This window comes from Ictidomys tridecemlineatus, chromosome 4, assembly GCF_052094955.1.
Source record: "Ictidomys tridecemlineatus isolate mIctTri1 chromosome 4, mIctTri1.hap1, whole genome shotgun sequence".
Lineage (NCBI taxonomy): Eukaryota > Metazoa > Chordata > Mammalia > Rodentia > Sciuridae > Ictidomys > Ictidomys tridecemlineatus.
The window spans coordinates 14309830-14330698 of NC_135480.1; the positions used below are offsets into that span (position 1 = coordinate 14309830).

Consider the following 20869-nt stretch of genomic DNA (forward strand, 5'->3'; position numbering starts at 1 on the left):
TCAGTATGATATATATATATATATATATATATATATATATATATATATATATATATATATATATATATATATATATATCAATAACTATGATATGAAAACCTAAATAAATCCTTAACAAGCATTGAAATTGAATCATTAATAAAAGTCTCCCAACAAAGAAAAACCCAGAACCAAAGGACTTCACTACTGAATTTTATAAAACTAAAGAACAGACATCAATGTTCCTCAAACTATTCCATAAAATAGAAAGGAAAGGTCACCTTAGCTCATTCTACAAAGCCAACATTAACCTACTACCAAAACCTGACAAGGACACAACAAAAAGAAAAATATATTTATCAATATTCCTGATGAACAAAAAAAAATACTCACAAATTGAATTCAACTGTACATTTAAAAGATCATATGTCACAATCAAATTGCCTTTATTCCAAGGATACAAAGAAGATTTAATATATACAAATCAATCAATATATCACATAAATTGAACCACGGAAAAAATTCACAGGATTATCTCCATATATGCAGAAAAAGCTGTTGATAAATTTGACATCTCTTCATGATAAAAGTCCAGAAGAAAAATACCAGATGCAGAAATATCATACCTCAACATAATAAAATCTGTATAGGACAAGTCTGTAGCCAACATTATACTGAAAGCAGGGAAGCTAAAATTATTTCCTTCAAGACAAGAATCAAGATAAATATGTACATGCCCATGGCTCTTATTTAACATAGCACTAGAAATTTTAGCCAGAGCAATTAGGCAAGAGAAAGAAATGAGTCATAAAAATATGAAAAGAAGTCAAATTTTTACTGTTTGCAGATAATATAGTTCTATACATTATTTCTATACTTATAAAATCCCAAGGACTCCACTAAAAGACTCTTAGAATAATAAATTTATTAAAATAGTAGAATACAAAATCAACAATAAAAAATCAGAAGTTTTTCTATACACCAACAATGAATTTACCAATAAAGAAGTCTGAAAAATAAATTCATTCACAATAGCCCCAAAAAATAAAATTAAAAACTTAGGAATAAACCTAACTAAGGAGATTTACAACAAAAATTACAAAAATTAAATAAAGAAATTGAATAAAACAGAAGGTGGAAAAACCTCTTCATAATCATGGTTGGGATAATTAATAATGTTAAAACAACCAAACCACCCAAAGCGATCTACATATTCAATGCAATCCACATCAAAATATCAATGACATTCTTCCCAAAGCTAGGAGAGAAAATCTTAAAATTCATGCAAAAGCACAAAAGACCCTACATAACCAAACAATCCTGAGCAAAAAGAGCAATGCTGGAGGTATATCAATATCTAATTTCAAAGCATGCTATAGAACAAGAGTAATAAAAACAGCATGGTATTGGCATTAAAAACAGACTCACAGACCAATGGAACAGAATAGAAAATCTAGAAATAGACCCATGCATTTTCAGCCAACTGATTCTCAACAAAATTGCCAAAAATATACTTTAGAAAAAGGACAACAGCCTCTCAGTAAATTGGACTGGGAAATCTAGATATTCACTTATAGTAATTTGAAGCTAGACCACTAACTCTCACCCTGTACAAAATTTGACTCAAAATGGATCAGAGACCTTAATGTAAGACCAAAAACTACTAGAGAAAAACAGGGTAAGCCCCTCAAGGTAGTGGCACAAGAAACAACTTCCTCAGTAGGAAGTACAGGAAACAAAAGTGAAAAATGGGAATGCATTCAATTAAAAAGCTTCCACTTATCCAAGAACACAATCGACAAAATAAAAAGACAGTCTACAAAATGGAAGAGAGTCTTTGCCAACTGCTTATCTGAAAAAGGAAGATTTAATATATACAAATCAATCAATATATCACATAAATTGAACCCGGACAAAAAATAAAATATATATATATAACTCAAGAAAACAACATTAAAATAAAACAAATAATCCGATCAAAAAGAGGACAAATGATCTAAAGAAATTGAATGAACACAACAGACATTTCTCAAAAGAAGTACAGATGGCCAACAAATAAAAAATTTAAAAATGTTCAATATATTTGTGAATCAGGGAAATGCAAATCAAAACTACGATGAGAATTTCATCTCATTCCAACTAGAATGGCAATCCTCAAGAATATAAGTAACAACAAATGCTGGCATGGATGTGGAGGGAAAGGAACTCTTATCAATATTGGTGGGAACGTCAATTAGTATAAGCACTATGAAAATCAGCATGGAAGTTCCTTAAAAGACTAGGAATGGAGCTACCATACAGTCCAGAGTTTATTCAAAAGAATTAGGACACTATAGAGATACATGTATACACGTGTTTATAGCAGCATAATTCACAATAGCCAAGTTATGGAACTCACTTGGGTGTCCAGTAAAGAAAATATGATAGATAGATAGATAGATAGATAGATAGATAGATAGATAGATAGATAGATAGATAGATAGATAGGATAAATGATAGATATGATAGATGGATAAATGACAGATACACATGTGTGCAGGCTCATACACACATGTGCACCCGCGTGCATGCACGCGCACACACACGCACTCAATGGAACTTTATTTGGCCATAAAGGAGATTGAAATTATGTCATTTACAGGAAAACAAATGGGACTGGAGAGCATTCTGTTAAGTGAAATAAACCAGACTCAGAAAATAGAGGGTCATATGTTTTCTCTCCCATGTGGAAGCTGGAGAGAAAAAAAAGGAAAGGGATATCATGAAAATAGAAGGGAGACCATGAGGGCAGAGGAAGAGAATAGGAGAGAGGAGGGAAGGAAAAGGGAAGATACTGGAAAATGAAATTGGTCAAATGATGTTATTATGTTCATGTACAGATATGTCATGGTGAATCCCGCTATTATGTATAGTTACTATGCACCAATAAAAAGGTTTTTATAAAAAGGTCAGTAAATATGTAACAAAACCCTCAATATGTTTAACCATTAGGGAAATGTAAATTTAAACTATAATGAGGTTCTATCTCACCCCAATCGGAATGGCTATTACCAAAAAAAAAAAAAATTGACAAATGCTGATGAGGATGTGGAGAAAAGGGAACCACTATAAACTGTTGGTGGGACTGTAAACTAGCACATCCCCTTTGGAAAACAGTGTGGAGGTTCCTCAAAAAACTAAGACGGATCTTCTGGGCAAACCAGCCTTCCCACTCCTGGGTATGCGTCCAAGGGAAATTAAGTCAGCATACAAGAGAAACAATAGCATGTCCATGTTTATTGACTATTCACTATAGTCAAGCTGTGAAATCAGTTTAGGCACCCATCAACAGAGGGATGAATGCAGAAAATATGGTATATAAACACAATGGAATATTATTCAGCCATAAATACCAATGAAATCCTGTCGTTTGCAGGAAAATGGATGGAACTAGGAACCATTTTGTTGCACTAAATAAGCCAGACATGAAAGATGAATATTATATTTTTATCTCATATGTGAAAGTTTTTTTCAAAAAAAAAAAATGGCCTGAAACTGAAAGTATAACAGGGCTATTAGGGACTGGTAAGGAAGCCAAGGGATGGTGGGAGGAAGAGGAAGAATCATCACCGAAAACTGTGACTTCTGACCTGTGGTCATTACCAGCTGCTAACTGTAAGCTGTTATTCAGCAATAGAAAACTAATGCATGACACTCTCCCTGTATTTCTTGTAAAATAAAAGTTAAGTTTAAAGCAGAGGCCAATAAGCTTTTTCTGAACTGGGTCAGATGGTAAATATTTTAGGCTTTGCAGGCCAGACAATCTCCATTACAATCACTCAGGTCTGCCATTTGTGTGAGCAGGCAGCCATAGGCAAGCGTCTCTGGGTAGCCATAAAACATTTTTTACAAAAATAGGCTGCAAGCCACATTTAGACTGTGAGCCATGGTTTGCTGACTTCAAAACTAATATATATACAATATGTGGAACACAAACAGGCATATAGTAAGTGATCATTCTTTTAATAATTATTATTTTTTTATTGGTTGTTCAAAACATTACAAAGCTCTTGACATATCATATTTCATATATTAGATTCAAGTGGATTATGAACTCCCATTTTTACCCCAAATACAGATTGCAGAATCACTTCGGTTACACATCCACATTTTTACATAATGCCCTATTAGTAACTGTTGTATTCTGCTACCTTTCCTATCCTCTACTATCCTCCCTCCCCTCCCCTCCCATCTTCTCTCTCTACCCCATCTACTGTAATTCATTTCTCTCCTTGTTTTTTTCCCCATTCCCCTCACAACCTCTTATATGTAATTTTGTATAATAATGAGGGTCTCCCTCCATTTCCATGCAATTTCCCTTTTCTCTCCCTTTCCCTCCCACCTCATGTCTCTGTTTAATATTAATCTTTTCTTCCTGCTCTTCCTCCCTGCTCTGTTCTTAGTTGCTCTCATTATATCAAAGAAGACATTTGGCACTTGTTTTTTAGGGATTGGCTAGCTTCACTAAGCATAATCTGCTCTAGTGCCATCCATTTCCCTGCAAATTCCATGATTTTGTCATTTTTTAGTGCTGCGTAATACTCCATGGTGTATAAATGCCACATTTTTTTATCCATTCATCTATTGAAGGGCATCTGGGTTGGTTCCACAGTCTAGCAATTGTGAATTGTGCTGCTATGAACATCGATGTGGCAGTATCCCTGTAGTACGCTCTTTTAAGGTCTTCAGGGAATAGTCCGAGAAGGGCAATATCTGGGTCAAATGATGGTTCCATTCCCAGCTTTCCCAGGAATCTCCATACTGCTTTCCAAATTGGCCGCACCAGTTTGCAGTCCCACCAGCAATGTACAAGAGTACCCTTTTCCCCACATCCTCGCCAGCACTTGTTGTTGTTTGACTTGATAATGGCAATAATTATAATTTTAAAAATAAAAGAATGGATCACACAGATGTTGGTTCATGATGGTTGGACACAATTACCTGCACACCTCATCAACACTTATCGTCATTGGTTCAGGCTGCTAAAGCAAACTAGCATAAATTGTGCGCTGTTCAACAACAAAAACTTATTTCTTATAATTCCAGAGGCTGGAAAGTCCAATGTCAAGGCATCAGTTGATGCCATGTCTGGTGAGGCCTCACTTTCTTATTCATAACTAGTGCCATATAGCTGTGTCTCCATATCGTGAAAAGAGCCAGGTAGCTCCCTAGCACTTCATTTATAAGACCCAACTCACATCCCAAAGTTCTCACCTCCTAACACCATCACGCTGGTGATTAGATTTCAACCAATAAATTCTGCAGCACAGAGCATCCAAACTATACGGTGGCTCATACCTGGAAAATTGTCTGCTCATGGCACGTAGCTCTAAGTCTCACCCATAACCCTTGGTCACTGCCTTCTTCTCATAGCTCTTTTACACCATTGGCAGATTCAATCATAGGAGAGCAAATTTACTCACCCAGACTCTAGGAGGTCCCTGGGAAAGAGCTGTCTGTCTGACTTTGTGGGGAATTAATCTTATGAGATAAATATGCAGCTCATCTGGGGGCAAGGCAAGGGCAGGCCTTAAAGGGGACCATTTCTCCTCTCATGGTTCCCCTGGGTCTCAAGCGTGTGAGACCTCTGGAATTGAAATAAGGTTCGCCCCTCCTTGTGTGTTTCATAAACTCGGTGGAACTGGTGACCTCTGCCTGACAAGATCAAACCACAGCTTCTAAGTCAGCATCAGCCATGAGACCAGGGACATCAGTGGCCTGCAGAAAGGAGGGGTCTGGACTGGTCCTTGCTCAGCTGTGTCAGGCGAGGACACTGTTTGGCTTTCTCTAAGATTCCATCTCCCAGAAAGAGGCCCAAAGGACAAAGAAGTCTCTGTGCACCCTGGAGAGAATTTAGGCAGCCCCATCCTGTCTCTGAGCCCCTCAACCAGCCCAGAACCCAACCACCTGAGCATGATAGTAAGGACACATGGCCCAGTACCTGGCTATGTTGGTGGCGATGGTTTGTGTTCTGTGCTTTTTGTGGTGATTCAAGAGTCACGCTCTCAATTTATCTACCACTGAAGCCTGAAGTTCCAACACTGGTGCCGCCTTCCTTCCTTTGTTAAATAGCAGAGTGGTCCTAAGCTGATAGTAGGTGGACCCTGTGACCATGAGGGTCCCAACTTGCATGGGCTTTGGGAGCTCAGAGTAGAGAGGGGGACATTTTTGCTCAGAAACCTAGAAGCCAGGGGAAGGGTGACCCAGTATCTGTCCATGGACCGCTTTTGAGCTCCTATGGTAGGAGCGTATGATGTACCAGCTGCAGAAATTGACTCCAAGGGTTGAAGTGAGATGCTTAGGGCACAGCCAACTCTGCTCAGGGCCCGACTGAATAAACAAGACCCACAGATAGGGAGATGGATAGTCGTCCTCTCTCAGGGAGGTGTGAAGCAGAGGTCAAGTGCAGCAAGGACTGACACCAGGAAAAGGGCCTCCTCACACCTTGACTTTGGCCACTTTGTGTCTCAGAGCAGAAGAGCCACATTGCAAACTCCCCACACCAACAGGGGTACCGTTAATGGGAGTAAAGTGCCTCCTCCAGATTTTGCCCACTGCAGATATCAACAGGAAAGACAGCATGGGTCAAGGGGTCTTGTTTCCATTCATATATCAAACACCCGCCAGGGCCCCCTAAGACATCGGTAGGGAAGGCTAAGACCAGGCCACACAACATCTGCTCTGAAGCCAGCAAGTGCAATGGGGACACATGCAAATAGGGTATTGACTCCAGATGAGGTGGGGATGCTCCAATGTGCAAGGCATGGACACATCTAGGAGCAGTCAAGAGCAAAAATCACACCCCACAACCACAGGACAGCTGTACTGTCACCCCCGATGCATGGGCAGACAAGCAGTTTCTCTCTGGGCCAGTTGCTCCCTCTTCTTGACCCTGAAATTCCTTTCTTGTAAAATTATGGAGCCAGACATCTGGGCCTGGGCGCTCATTTGTCATCTAGGCAGAATGATGCAGTGGACAATTTATCTTCACCGACCCTGTCTCTGGCTGGGCACATCTCCTACTCCCTGGACCTGGGATTCCTTCAGGTCCACCAGCAGCACAGTACCTGTCCCTGATCTGAAGCTCCAGAGAGCGGATACACAAATATACTGTTGTTAACTGAATTTCCCTGGAAGAACCAACCCTATTTTTCCTAAAATGGGCAAATCTCTTCCAATTAGCTACTTACCACATTTAGGCTTCACCAGTGGCCCATGGGCAAGGAAGGCACCATTGTTCCCGTTCTGCCTGAGAGGAAGGTGAGACCCACAGACACCGGATGACTTGCCCCTTAGGTCACACAGCAGTAGTCAGGATTCAAACACTGGGGATGGTCTACGATGTAGCTTGAGAAGCATCTGAGGGCTCACACTTGGGGGATCTTCTCACACAGCATGAGCTCATTGGCATGGGCTGGAGGAAGCATCTCAGATAACAGAGGAATTTTAGGCTTTAGCCGTTGTGTACCTCAGGCGTTCTTGGAGCTTGTGGCCAGCTGTCTGTCCATCTGCTCTGCAAGGTAGCTCAGATGAGAAAGTCCGTGGCTCAAGGCCCTGCTCTCTACCTGCATTCAGAAATATTCCAAACACTCAGCAGCCCAGGTGCATAAGTAGCCTCATCCAGAAAGTCAGCAGGCAGTTCTTGCAGATGATGCTCTGCCCTGCTTCTGAAAGACGACCTTGTCACTCAGGACAAGTCTGGAACTGGATCCAGGAGACTTGGATGGCATTGACTTCTTCTGTGGGCTGGGGGCAAATCACCCTCTCTGGACTTCAGCATCGCATCTGTAAAATCAGAGGGATGGCTCCTCTGTGGGCATGGGCTACCGTGAGGACTAAATGGGAAACGCTGTCCGAGGATGTCTTCATGCTGTCGAGTTGCACCTGGTCTGGCCCTTCGGAGCCCTGGCTCCAGCCTCCTCTGGCTTGCCCTCAGGTACTCAACTGCACCTCTCTGGAAGAATCCCTGTCTCAGGAACCCTTTGTACTCTCCACACTAGGTAAGGTGTCACAGAGGGTTTTGCTGTTGAAACAGGGTTAGGGTTAGGTATTTCCCTATTACCCAAGAGAAACTGAGCCCCAAGAAAGAGGAGGGGACCTGCCCATTGACCCTGAAACACATGCATGGCAAAACCAGGAATAAAATCCAGGTCAAAAGAGATTGAAGATCAACCCTAGGGCTCGCTGTCCCCCTGCAGGTGCCTCACAGCCTGTAGGATACCAAGCATACCACCCTCCCGGACCTGAGAGAGAGCCCTGCGGCCTTGCACTCAGAAAAGCTGCTTCGCTGGTTGTTTTTCAGCTTCTCCCTGGAGACCTCAGGCCTCTGCTGAGCACCGTTGGATTCATTCTGGCTTTGAAGATTATAGGGTGCAAGCAGGCCCAGGAGATCCAAGATCAGAGAAGTCGGCCTCCTTCATACACACAGGCCCAGGAGCAGGGTCCCCGGAAGTAAAGAAGTATTGAGAGGCAGGGCCCGTCTCTGCCAGGCATCTCAGCCAGAAAGTAAGGAAAGTTAGCAACTGACTGAACGCAGAAGGTGAGGGGCGGCCGGAGGCCAGCGCCACAGGGGGGTCTCAGAGACCCAGAGAACTCTGAAGTCACAGTCATGCAGGGAAAAGGCTTGGAGATTAGCAAATTCACTCCCTTTGGAAGGAGAGAGGTCTCCTGGAAACCCAGCAGGTGTGTCTGGAGCCTCCTAGAGGAAGCAAGTCCAGATGCTCTGACAACAGAGGACCCCGGCCACCCACCGACAGGGAAGGACAGTCCCCATGCCCTGGGCAGTTGTCCTTTTGTTCTGCTCTCAGCAGCTGCCATGGTAAACACTATCCATGCCCTTGGCTAGCTGCCAAGGCTCAGGCTCCGGAGCATCCTGTCTACTGAGGGAGATGTGCTCGTTGGAGCTGTGGCTCCCTTACATGCCCTGGTGGATCAACCAGAAGTCAACAGACAGCAGCCTCTGGAGCAGCCGCTGTGCAGAGCGGAGGTCATGCGCTTGATCCCTAGGCAGGGGGTGACAGGAACAGCTGTCCTCATCCCCCTACCCAGCAGGGTGCCCCTGCAGCTGTCACCCACCCTCCAAGGATCTCTGTCAGGGAGACATTTGAGCAGGACAGCGCATTCCTCCTGAGTTCCCTTGGAATCTTTCAGAGGTTTGAGAGGCCTGGTTCTAGTCCCCACCCTCTCCACATTGCTGATTAACTAATGCCAAGTCCCTTTTTCACTCTAGGCATGAATGCCCCCCTCTGTGCAATGTGCAATGTGCAATCTGAGGCCAGGGAACACTTTCAACATCGTGGTGTCTACAGCTGTGGAGAAGTGCATATGAAGGCAGAGTCATGGGGTGCAGCCGGACAGCCCCAGGCCCATGTTGGCAGCATCTCTCACCCAAGAACCCAGCTCTCAGGACTATCTGAAGCATCTCCAAGGCCTACCAAGTTTCAAACTAGAGTTCAGTCTTTGAGCCTACAGGCCCTACCCAAAAAGATTTCTGGGAAGTGTTCAGCCAGGCCCCTATGTCCCCCTGCCCCTATGTCTGTCTTAGTTCTTCCCGCCTGAGCCACTGTCAAAGCCAGTCTGTGTGTCTGTTGCGTCTACTCGGAGCTCTGGGCTTGTATCTGTGGCAGTTTGTCTATGCAGGTGCCTGTGCCCATCTGTCTGCCAGTGTGTAAGGCTACCACTCTCCAAATGTGTCTGTCCCATTCACCGGGTCTCACTGACTCATCCACATCCGAGTGCTGGTCTCTGGATGTGTCTCTGTTTCTGCATCTGAGTCATCTCTCCCAGTGTTTGTGTCTTTCTGTGTCACATCCATTCTGTACCCACTGACTTTATAGACAGATGCATATGGGTAGGGAGACTATGGACTGGTGCATGTGTGCCTGCATCGCTGTCAGCCTGTCTGCACAACTGCCAGTATGTGTGTATGTCTGCATACTGTCACTTTGTGCGTCTCCTTATCCATCTCTGGGAAACTGCCTTCTTTCTCCATGTCAAGGGATGTTTTGTGGGGCTCTGTAGGGCTACTGACCAATCCCAGCTTTCCCCGTCCTTTCCCTTCTCAAGATTCCAGGATCAATTTTTCTGAAATGCTCTGAGGCTTCTCTTTGCTGGGGCTGAGGCAAAAGAGGACCCAGCCTTCCTTCCAACATCATGGCAGGACAGCAAATCTACGATTCCTGCATCTCAGGGGTCCAGACCTCTCAGAGCACCCTGGCCCTGCTATCCAACAAGCTCCAGCCCATGACCAACTTTGGCTGCAGCCCCCAGAAACCCCTCTGGGTGGTTGAAGGGATGACTTTGCTGGAGTCAGAGCCCATGGCTGAGCTGCTCTCTGCGAACAGAGTCCCTCAGGTGAGAGTCGTACCTGGAAAGAGGAAACCACTTCATACAGGTGCTCCTAGACTTAACAGTGGGGCTACATCCTAGTAAATCCAGCATAAGCTGAAAATATCACTCAGTTGAAAATGCATTAATAATCCACCAAACCTCCTTGCTTGGCAACGTGGCCCGCTCGAGAGTTTCCTTGTGTACCCACATGCTGGCACAGCTGGCAAGGGAGCTGTCACTGCCCGGCACCACCAGAGAACATTGTACCTTATGTCACTAGCCCAGGAAAAAAACAAAATGTAAAAGTTGAAGTATGACTTCTACTGAATGCCTAACATTTCACACCATTGTAGACTCAAAAGTCTTAAGTGAAACACCCTAAGTCAGAAACCATCTGTACTCTGGCACAGGGCACAATGACAGATACAAGCAGGGAGAAAGACAGCAGGCTATGTCCTACCAGCAAGGTGACGACCCAGAGCCTGGGAGTTTTCCTTCCACAAACTGGGATGAAGGTCTTGGACTAGCTCAGTGCTTCCCTCATTCTGGTCTAAAGACCCGTGCTGCTCCATGACAATCTCTGGTCTGCAACAATATGACAAGAAAATGATAAGGTGACACATGAGTCAAGGTGAGGTCACCAGCCCTCTTTGAAAGTTGGAAGTATTTTTCCAATGAAATTTTGGGCCAAAACTAAAATCTGTCTAACTTAGGCCAAAGTCCCATAACTATTCTATTAATTTGTTAAAGAGCCAGGGAGCCAAGGGATTAATGACCCCTGGCAGCCCTTCCCTCTCCACCTGCCCCACATTCAGGACTTCCAGGCTGGGATGGTCACATTTCTCCCCTCTCCCCTTATCAGAGGTTGGGAAAGTAGCAAACATAGCAAGACATTCTGGGAGATTTCTTGAGACTTCTATGAAATATTTGTCTGACTATTTTTTATTTGACTTTCCATATCCACCAAACCTGTTAGGCAGCGAAGCAGTGTTTATCAAATCCTTCCAAGGTGGAGAAACTTTATCTTCCCCAGCATGCCTAGAGAAAGGTACGTGACTGCCTAATTGTGATTTTTTTTAACCCCTAAAGACCTTCCTTTCCAGACTCCATTGTGGTTTCAAATGAAAAATCATCCAACCCGATGAGAATACTTTACCCTCTAGGAGCAGTGTTGTGTGCATATTGTCAGTCATTCACACATTCCTTCCTCCTTCTGCAATATTGACTTAGTGTAAGTTAATAATAGCTACATCTACCGTTTATCGTGTCTCTGCTACTCCAGAAACTGCTTTTCCTATATTTTGCATATATTACGATTCTTAAGATCCGATGAGTTAATATATCTAAAAATTTTATTTAAATGCCCAATTTATAGCCAATATTGTGTTCATATTTCCTATTATTTTATTATCCTCGTTTTATTATCTCATTTAATACAAAAACTCTGTGAGAAAGCCACTATTATAATTCACATTTTATAGATGGTGAAATTGAGGCTGGAGGAGGAAAATTTCACCTGCCTAAAGTCACATAGCTAATGAGTAATGGTTTGGGATTGAAACCCAGACCACTGATTCCAGGGAGAGAAGAAGTTACAAAAGACAGGAAGGGAAACCCCACTTAGACAGAGGTGCTGCCTACGGGCTGGGGCTGGGGCTGGGGCTGTAGCTCAGAGGCACAGTGCTTGCCTAGAATACATGAGACACTGGGTTCGATCCTCAGCACCACATAAACAAATAAATAAATTAAATAAAGGCATTCTGTCCATCTACAACTACAAAAAAAAATTTTTTTAAGAGGCTGCCTATCTCTGTGGTAGTTGTTTCCAAGTTTTTCCTGAGCACCCCTCTCCTTATGGTATAGAGCGTGATGCTACAGTCTCATGTCCTTTGAGGCACATGGGGGCTACACTCTGTCCTGCAGTTGAGGAGAAGGTGAGCGTAAACCCACAGAGCCCCCCAAAGATCTGCCCTGGGAGAGCTCAGGGTGGAAGCACCCTGCCTCAGTGCTCCACACTGGAACCGTGGGTTACAGAGACCACATGTTCTAAGTCAGACACTAGCCACGTGGCTGACGGTGGACTGTTTCCTCCAGTTTTCATTTACATGAACAGTCTTCCAAGGTATGAAAACAAATCACTTTTCTTGGCTCTTAAGTGCCTTCACTGATCAAGTGCATGAGATCTGTCACATCCCCATGGTATCAGGTTGCTTTGAGGTCCCACTGCAGTGCCATGGTGGTGTCAGACCCAAGACCATCCACCCCACGTGGCTACTCCCTTCACCAGGGCTCCCTTCTCCAGGCCCGTCACCCTCATGAAATCAGGGCAGCAGCCACTGCTTTTAGGTGAAGGGCCCCACTGACAAGGGACTCAGGCCTTCTAACAGATTCACACCAAGGTGCTGTTTATTGAAGACTCTGCTTTGTAGCTCCAGACATACCCCAGTTCACGCCCATGCGCCAGGTGTGTTCTGATCAATAGCTACAAGCCACTTCACCACCTAATATGAGTGAGGCCTGGCTGTCAACCCCACAGAGCTCAGAGCTGAGTGGGACACAGGCAGCCTGGAGACATCATTGTCTCAAGAAGTGCACCCTCACCCAGAAGCGACAACTCTCAATAGAATTGCCTCGTGCTGCCCCAAATCATTGTCAAGTCCAAACATCATGTTAACTCTGAATAAGAAATATAACTTCCAGTGCTACCAACCCTGTGGCTGCTCACTGTACTCGCTCCTTACAGAAAAGCCCCTGACTGAAACCAGATTATTCTTAGAATGATGAACCATGAATCTAGCATCAGGGCACAAGGAAATACCTGGACCATTGCCGCTATGAAGTCAGACCTGCCGAGGCAGCCAACATTTGGCTCAGCACAGACTGTCTCTTTTATAAAAGAGAGAGACACCCAGGCAGGCTGAGTCACTTTTTTAGTTGATTTGACTCTCTCGCTCATGTAGGAGACAGAGAGAGTCCCTCAGGAACATTCCAGTCCTGAGCATATGCCATCTCACTTCCCAGGTCACTCCAGCATCAAGCCCAAAGTGTGTTTAGTGGGGATATTAACTTCAGGAGATTGAACTTAGCTTTCCACAGGATCAGCCGTGGAGGCTACACATACCTGGGTCTTGAGCCCCCCCAAAATGAACTCATTTAGAATGCATGCATCTTGGACTGGGGATATAGCTAAGTTGGTAAGTGCTTACTTCACATGCACAAGGCCCTGGGTTCAATCCCCAGCACCACAAAAAAAAAAAAAAAAAATACTAGAATGTTATGCATCTTTTCTCTAGCACTGGGGTATTCACCTGTTGGGTATTACCTTCATTTTGCTAATATTCAAAGGAAGTCCTAAGTCTACCTCAGGAAATTACTAAGCATTTTGCAATGGCCCTTGACATCCCTAACTCTGGTTTGCAAAACCCCAGAGTCCTTAAAAAACAAAGGACCCAGTTTAGACCCTCCTTATGCATATGACTCCTAGAATGACCCCCAGCAGACACAGAAATGGGTCAGGAAGAAGAAGGACTAGAAATTCCAAAGGGCACTGGCTTGACAGTCAGTAAGCCAGGATCTTGAGAAGATTACTTACACTTATGTGATATTGACAAGTTAAGTCATCCTTCTGATCATGTCATCCTCTTCTACAATAAAGATAACAAAGGCTAATGACAATGTGTCTAGCTTTTAGTCTTTGCAGGTATTAACAGACTATAACATAGCATAACAATACAAACTAAATGACGTTAATTGTTATTGTTGTTGACAATAATTATAACAATACAATCCTGGAAGGAGCAGTTAACTTTTGAGAAGAGACAGTTCCCTGATCCTCTGTATATTTTGTACAGTATAGACCCAGAGAGTCACCAAGCACTTGGAATAAAAGGACTTTTATGTGTCACGGGTGGGACAGCTTCCCGACAGAGTGCTGGGGACCGTCCAAAACAAGCCCCATACTGAGTAATCTGGAGACTTGAGAGGGAGAGGAAGAGTAGGAAGAAAAGGAAAGAAAACAAACCATAATTGCTTAGTCCTTATATTTTCTACCAAACATAATATCTCTTAATCCCTTGACTGTCTCTTAACACCAATATTCCACTAGCTGTAGCACCGCCCTGTCATTGATCCTAAAAGATTTCTGCTAACAAGCAGATTTGAGAAAACTGAGTCCACCACGTGGCGCCCACTTCACCTGCCCACCAGCAGTCACTCCCTGACGGGCTGATCCCTACCGCGCTGCTCTAAAGGCCTGGCCTCCTTCCATGGGTCAGAAGGGCTGCAAAGCCTCTAGATCCAGGGCCCTCATCTGAAACTTCAATGAGACACATCCCTTGATACTGAATTTTCTTCTGATTTTGCTTTCTGTGTGTCTCTTTGAAATGGCAAAAAAAAAAAAAAGTCTGACTTTTGTTCCTTTATCCAACTCTTAAGTGCCTGTCATGGTCAGGATCTGCAGGGTCCTCTCCTCTTTGCCCCTGAAAAAGGAAAAGCCCAGATGGCACCCTGAGATGAGAGCTCGAGGGAGGGGCTGTTTCCAAAGCCAAGTTCAGGGTGAAGGATGCCAAGGTATGAAGCTGCTTCTATCCATGGGGAGGAAGGAGGAGAGCCCCTCCCCCTTACCAGAGCTATGGCCTTCATAGAGAAGACAGCCACTGCCAAGCATGGATGAGCAGAGAGCACTGGCAGCCCCTGCCTCACTCTGCCCACACTGTTCTCCTATCAGGCCTCCTGCCAGAAGACAGAGGGCAGAGCATTCATAGCAATCAGTCTTCTGAGGCCCAGAGCAGAGAGGAGGCTGGAGCATTCACCTAGACAGGCAAGTAGGGGAGAGAGCACGCTCTTCCCACCCCAGGAGCACGACTCTCCACATTCACTTTTTTTGCAGATATGTTTCCATAATCTCATCTGCTTCCATATACTCATCTATTTACTGTGTTGTGTTATTGCTTTTGATCAATCAATTAAAAACATAGTAATAGAAATAATAAACAGAATATTTTCATTTGATTTTGTTAAAAGATATTTTTATGCTTTTATGTACCTTTTTCTATTATCCTAAGTTTGCTGACTTTTTTCCAATTCGTTTTTTTCCTTCTGCTGCTTTGGAAGGTATGTATGTTGTTTCTAGTCTCCTAACAATGACGGTAGTTTTTAATTCCCTTGAGTCTGTACCCCTCAATGTCAAGAATGGCATAATGCAGAAAGAAAAACCCTTAGAAATCCGTACTTCTCTGTTTCTCCCACCTGTGCCAAAAGACCTGATTTTTCCACTGCATTCCTTCGTAAGGTGAACTCGCTTCTCAGACCTGAGCCCGCAGGTTTGAGAAGGGCCTGGACATAGCATCTACCAAACGTCAGTGATGTAGTCTTGGAAAGTAAATGGCAGATGGGGACTAGGGTGGCAGCGTGGCCTTCTCCAACAGGATCGGCAATCTAGACAGCAGTATTGACAACACAGCCAAAGTCATCACCTCCACCCCTACCACCAAGGTCATGCTCTGTGACTGCCACCACTTTTACTTCAGACTCCTGGCTGAGGCCCTTCAGGACAATGTGACTGGTAGGACATGGGTCTTCTCCACCTCCTTCTTCTACAGTCCTTCAGTGTTGGGTCCTGGAGCACAGAAGCTCCTGAATGGTAGCTTCAGCCTGGCCACCCCCTCAGGAAGGTTGCCTGGCTTTGAGGATTTCCAGCTGACACTGCACCCAGCCACATTCCCAGGCAACCCTCTGGTGAGGAAACTGTGGGAGGGCTGCCCGGATCCAGATGGCCTCTACCCAAAGTGCTAAAGAAGGGGCTCAGACTCACACAGGGCGGGAGAACATGCAGACTGCCCACCTGTCCACCTTCAGCCTTGCTGATCTCACTGCCACTCCCCAAGCCTACCTAGCAGCCAAAGCCCTGCTGGTCACCTAGGGGAACCTGATATCCTGCTCTCCAGGAGAGGGACCACACCTGGGCGGCACATGTGCCAATGCATAGAATGCCAGGCCTTGGCAGGTGAGCAAGCAAATCCCTCACCCAGCCCTGTCCACCCCAGGTAGGATGAAGCCCAGACATGCAGAGAGGCAGAGCGGCCCAATGAAAGGAAAGCTGAACTGAGAGCCCAAAGGATTTGAGACCAATCCCAAAATGACATTTCTGTGGGGTCTTGTCACTCACCTTTGTCTGAGCTTCAGCTTTCTCCTCTCTAGACTATAATAATATTTACACTTCAGGGTTATTTAAAAAAAAAATAAGAGGTCATGCATATGAACAGTGCGAGGTGATGAGTGCCCGTCATCAGGTACAGCCCGCTCCGGGTGATCTGGTGTTGCTAACAACAATGGTGATGATGTGAGAACCGAGAGAGGTCTTAGAAATCAGCTGCTCTGACCCATAGAGGAGGTCGTGGAAATGGAAGGCAGAGCCAGGAGGGAGGCCAGTGGCCGTTCAGGGCACTACCTGCCAATGCTGACATGCAGCAAAGACAACATGAGGTCCAGAGTAGGAAAGAATTCACCAAACAGTTAAGAAAATAATACATCTGCAAAATCACACATGAGATAGGTAACGACCACCCATGCTTCATCTGTGGCTCAGCAGTGGGGCGTGAGATAGTCCTCCTACTGTCATCAGACAGGCAAAGCTAGAATAGCCTCAAAGAGAGATGGGGCAGCCAGGCACTGTGCTGCACACCTGTAATCCCAGAGGCCTGGGAGGCTGAGGCAGGAGGATCACAAGTTCAAAGCCAGACTTGGCAACTTAGCAAGGCCCTGAGCAACTCTGTAAGACTCTGTCTCTAAAAAAAAAAAAAAAAAAAAAAAATTTTAAAAAAAGGACATTATTCAGTGATTAAGTGCCCCTGAGTTCAGACCCTGGTACCAAAAATGAGAAAGAGAGAGAGATGGATGGTGCATGTTTGGGAGGACAAAAGCTTCAGCCAAGAGCTTCAAGAGACAGCACTGCTTTTTCAGCCCGAAGAGCTGGGTCTGTGTTGTTGTTCTATCCCCAGTTTGCTGTGTGATTTAAGAAAAGTCTCTTTGCCTCTCTGGAAATTAGGTACCTTGGTCAAACAAACTAGACAAGGAAGATTTGTATAACCATAGAAAGGTTGGAACAGACGGGTAACTGTTATAGTGTGCTCCTTAGAGCTTCAGGGTCCTAGAGAAGGATTTAAGAGTTCCAGGCTTATGGATTGGTCTCCGGGCAGTGAGAGGCTAAGAGGTGGGAATCTGGACCCCCATTCTGCCTGCTCCAATCAGAGATGCTATTTTTTTTCCACATGATATATTGGTATTCAGAATAACATTTTACTTGGAAAAAAAATTTTTTCCAAAGTATCCACTAATGGACTACATTACTAAGAATGATGCATAAGCCTTCTTGGTGAAGAGCTACATAGTAGTATTTAGGATTTTCAGTCCACATAATCTCTATCACGAGTACTCAACACCACTGAGTAGCATGCATGAAGCCACAGGTAATCCATAAGCTAATAGACATGACTGTGTTCCAATGAAACCTTATTTACGGACACTGCAATTTGAATTTCTTCCACATGTCTTCCATGTGTGATATAACAGTATTCTTTTAATTTTTTAAACGATTTAAAAATTTAGAAGCTATCATTAACTCACAAGCCACACAAAAACAGGTGCAGACCATGTTTGGCTGCAGGCATAGTTTGGCAGCCTGAGAACATGAGGATCTCCAGCAGAGAGAGGGAGAGGTGGACAGCTGCCTCTTCAGGACATTCGTAAGATGCCTCACCAAAGATACTAGGGGTCTCGAGTAACAAGACAGAACTGGCTCCCACCAACAAGGGTCCATTGTCTATTTTTCAGGAATTGTGCAAATTGTTGATTACCCCACTGGGAGCTTGAGGCTGGCCATGTTATGAATATTCTCACCTAGAAAATTAGAGAACACTAAAAAAGCTGACTTTTATGTTCTCCCAGAGAGACAGTTGTTGAACAAGCAGTACACCACTGCTAACGTCCAAACAATGTTGAAAAGTTGAAGTAGAGGAAAATTCTTTATCATATTTTATTTTTTGTACTGGGGATTGAACCCAGGGATGCTTTGCCGCTGAGCTACATCCCCAGCTCTTTTTTATTTTTCATTTTGAGACAGTGTCCCACTAAGTTGTTTAGAGCATCCCGAGGTTGCCAAGACTGGCCTCAAACTTATGATCCTCCTATCTCAGCCTGCAGTGCTGCTGAGATTACAGGCAAACGCTATGGTGCCCAGCACATTTCCTCTAACATTAATTGAAGTTTTTCTTAGTGCCTCTGTGCCGGTATAACAATTTAATAAAGACTGGGTACTTTGTGAGTAAAATAAATCTGATCCCCCAGTTCAACAAACTGGAAGATCCAAAATCAAGACTCTGGCATTCTGTGTCTGGTGGGGACCTCCTTGTGTTTGATGCAGTTGAAGGCAGAAGGGTAAATTCAGGCCTAGCTAGTTCCCTCCATCGATTCTGTAAGGCACTAACCCATTCATAGGGACAGAACCCTGTGACCTAATCATCTCCCCAAAGGCCTCACCTGTCAATATCACCACAAGACAGATGAGTTTCAAGGTGAATTTGGTGAAAAACATGTGTTTAAACCAAAGAAATCTTCAAATCAGGAACGACTTATTTTGTTGTCTTTTTATTAGAGCAGTAGAGTTATATATAACAGTGGAGTTCATTTTAACATCATCATAAATGCATACAATATAGTTTGCTCATTCTTAATCCCCAGCACTTCCCCTTCTCCTCCTCTTCTTCCTCCTGCAATCCCCCTCCTCTACTCTACTGGTCCTCCTTATACATCTTTGTCTGGTTTTAATTGATGCATTATGGTTACACCTAAAAGTAGAATTCAATACAATGTACTCACACATAGCATAAGTTGGTCGGTTTCATTCCACAGTTGCTCCCTTTACCCATTCCTCGTCCCTTCCCCTCAATGCCTTTCCTCTACTCCACCTTCCCATTTTTATTTTCATGTGATCTCCTTCTTATTTTTTTCCTTGTTTTATGCCTGGAGTATATTATTCTAATTTGGATCCCATTTTTGTGGTTGTATAAGATGTTTCACTGCTCGTGTATCCATAAATGAACATAGGAATGTTTTGTCGGATTCACTCTGCCATCTTTCCTGTTCCCATCCCCTCCCCTTCCCTTCATCTCCCTTTGTCTAATCCAACAAACTTTTATTTTCTGCCCCTGCACCCCTGCCCTTGACTTTCTGAGTCTGGCTTATTTCACTTAGTGTGATATTCTCCAGTTCTATCCATTTACCAGTATATGCCATAATTTCATTCTTCTTCATAGCTGAGTGAAACTTCATTGTGTATATCTACCACGTTTTCTTTATCCTTCCGTCTGTTGGTGGATATTTAGGCTGGTTCCAGAACTTGATTATTGTGAATTGGGCTGCTATAAACATTGGTATGCATGTATCACTGTGGTGTGCTAATGTTAATTATTTGGGATAAACACCAAAGAGTGGTGTCCCATTCCTAGCCTTTTGAGGAATCTGCTTTTCAACATGGTTACACTAATTTTCCATCCCATCAGCACTGTGTAAGCATACCATTTTCCCCAGAAATCATTATTTGTATTATTTGTATTCTTGATGACTGCCATTCTGACTGGAGCGAAATGAAATCTCAGTGTATTTTTTGATTTGCATTTCCCTGATTATTAAAGATGTTGAACATTTTTTCATATATTTGTTGCCCATTTATACTTCTTCTTTTGAGAAATGTCTACATAGATCGTTTGCCCATTTATTGAATTTTGCTATTTAGATTTTTTTGTTTTAAGTTTTTGGGGTTTTCTATATATTCTGGATATTTATTCTCTGTTGGAAGAGTAGCTGGCAAACGTTTTTTCCCATTCCATAGGCTTTCCCTTCACACTCTTAATTATTAATTATTTCTTTTACAGCCCTACCCCCAATCAAGAAATTTCTAGACAGGAATGATCCCTCTTGGCTGGAATCTCTCAGGCTAACTCAACAAAAAAGTTTTTATGCCACAAGCATGTATTAAGCAATGTCCAGGAACCTTGGAGTAAGAGGGGATAGGAAATGGGCAAAAATATGTGCTTGCCCCCCAGGTGTTGACCCTCTGATTGGAAAGAGCCACAAATTATCATAAACATCAGGCAGAGTTTTGGAGAAAATGCCATTAGCAGGAGTGGCCCAAAGCGTGGGGCAGACAGAAGACGGACTTGAATGGATAGATGAATAGATGGGTGGGTGGGTGGGTGGTAGAGAATTGGATAGGTTCATATTCATAGAGCAGCATAACTCTGAATCTATTTTAGACAAAACCCAATGCTTCTAGATTCCCATTGCCTTGATTTTCACTTGGCTCTCCAGCACCCATAGATGAACACAACTCACAGCATGTGAAAAGAGAGGGTTCTTTTTTTAATCAGAATTAATCAAATGTGTGGATATCAGGTCCCCCCCACACAAGCACCAGCAAGCTCAGATATGGGGGAACTGTGCAGTAGCAGGGAGGAAGCACCCCAGG

General features: G+C 43.8%; 1 long non-coding RNA gene across 1 annotated transcript in view; it reads right to left on the minus strand.

Annotated features, from left to right (window-relative positions):
• Positions 1–6157: 6157 nt before the first annotated feature.
• The window catches only part of LOC144376734 (uncharacterized), a 57144-nt gene continuing 42432 nt past the window's right edge, over positions 6158–20869 (minus strand). The window contains exons 2-3 of the long non-coding RNA XR_013437195.1: positions 10808–10932; positions 6158–8041 (exon numbers count right to left, since the gene is read on the minus strand). This is a non-coding gene — a long non-coding RNA (uncharacterized LOC144376734). The remainder of the gene's footprint in view (positions 8042–10807; positions 10933–20869) is intronic.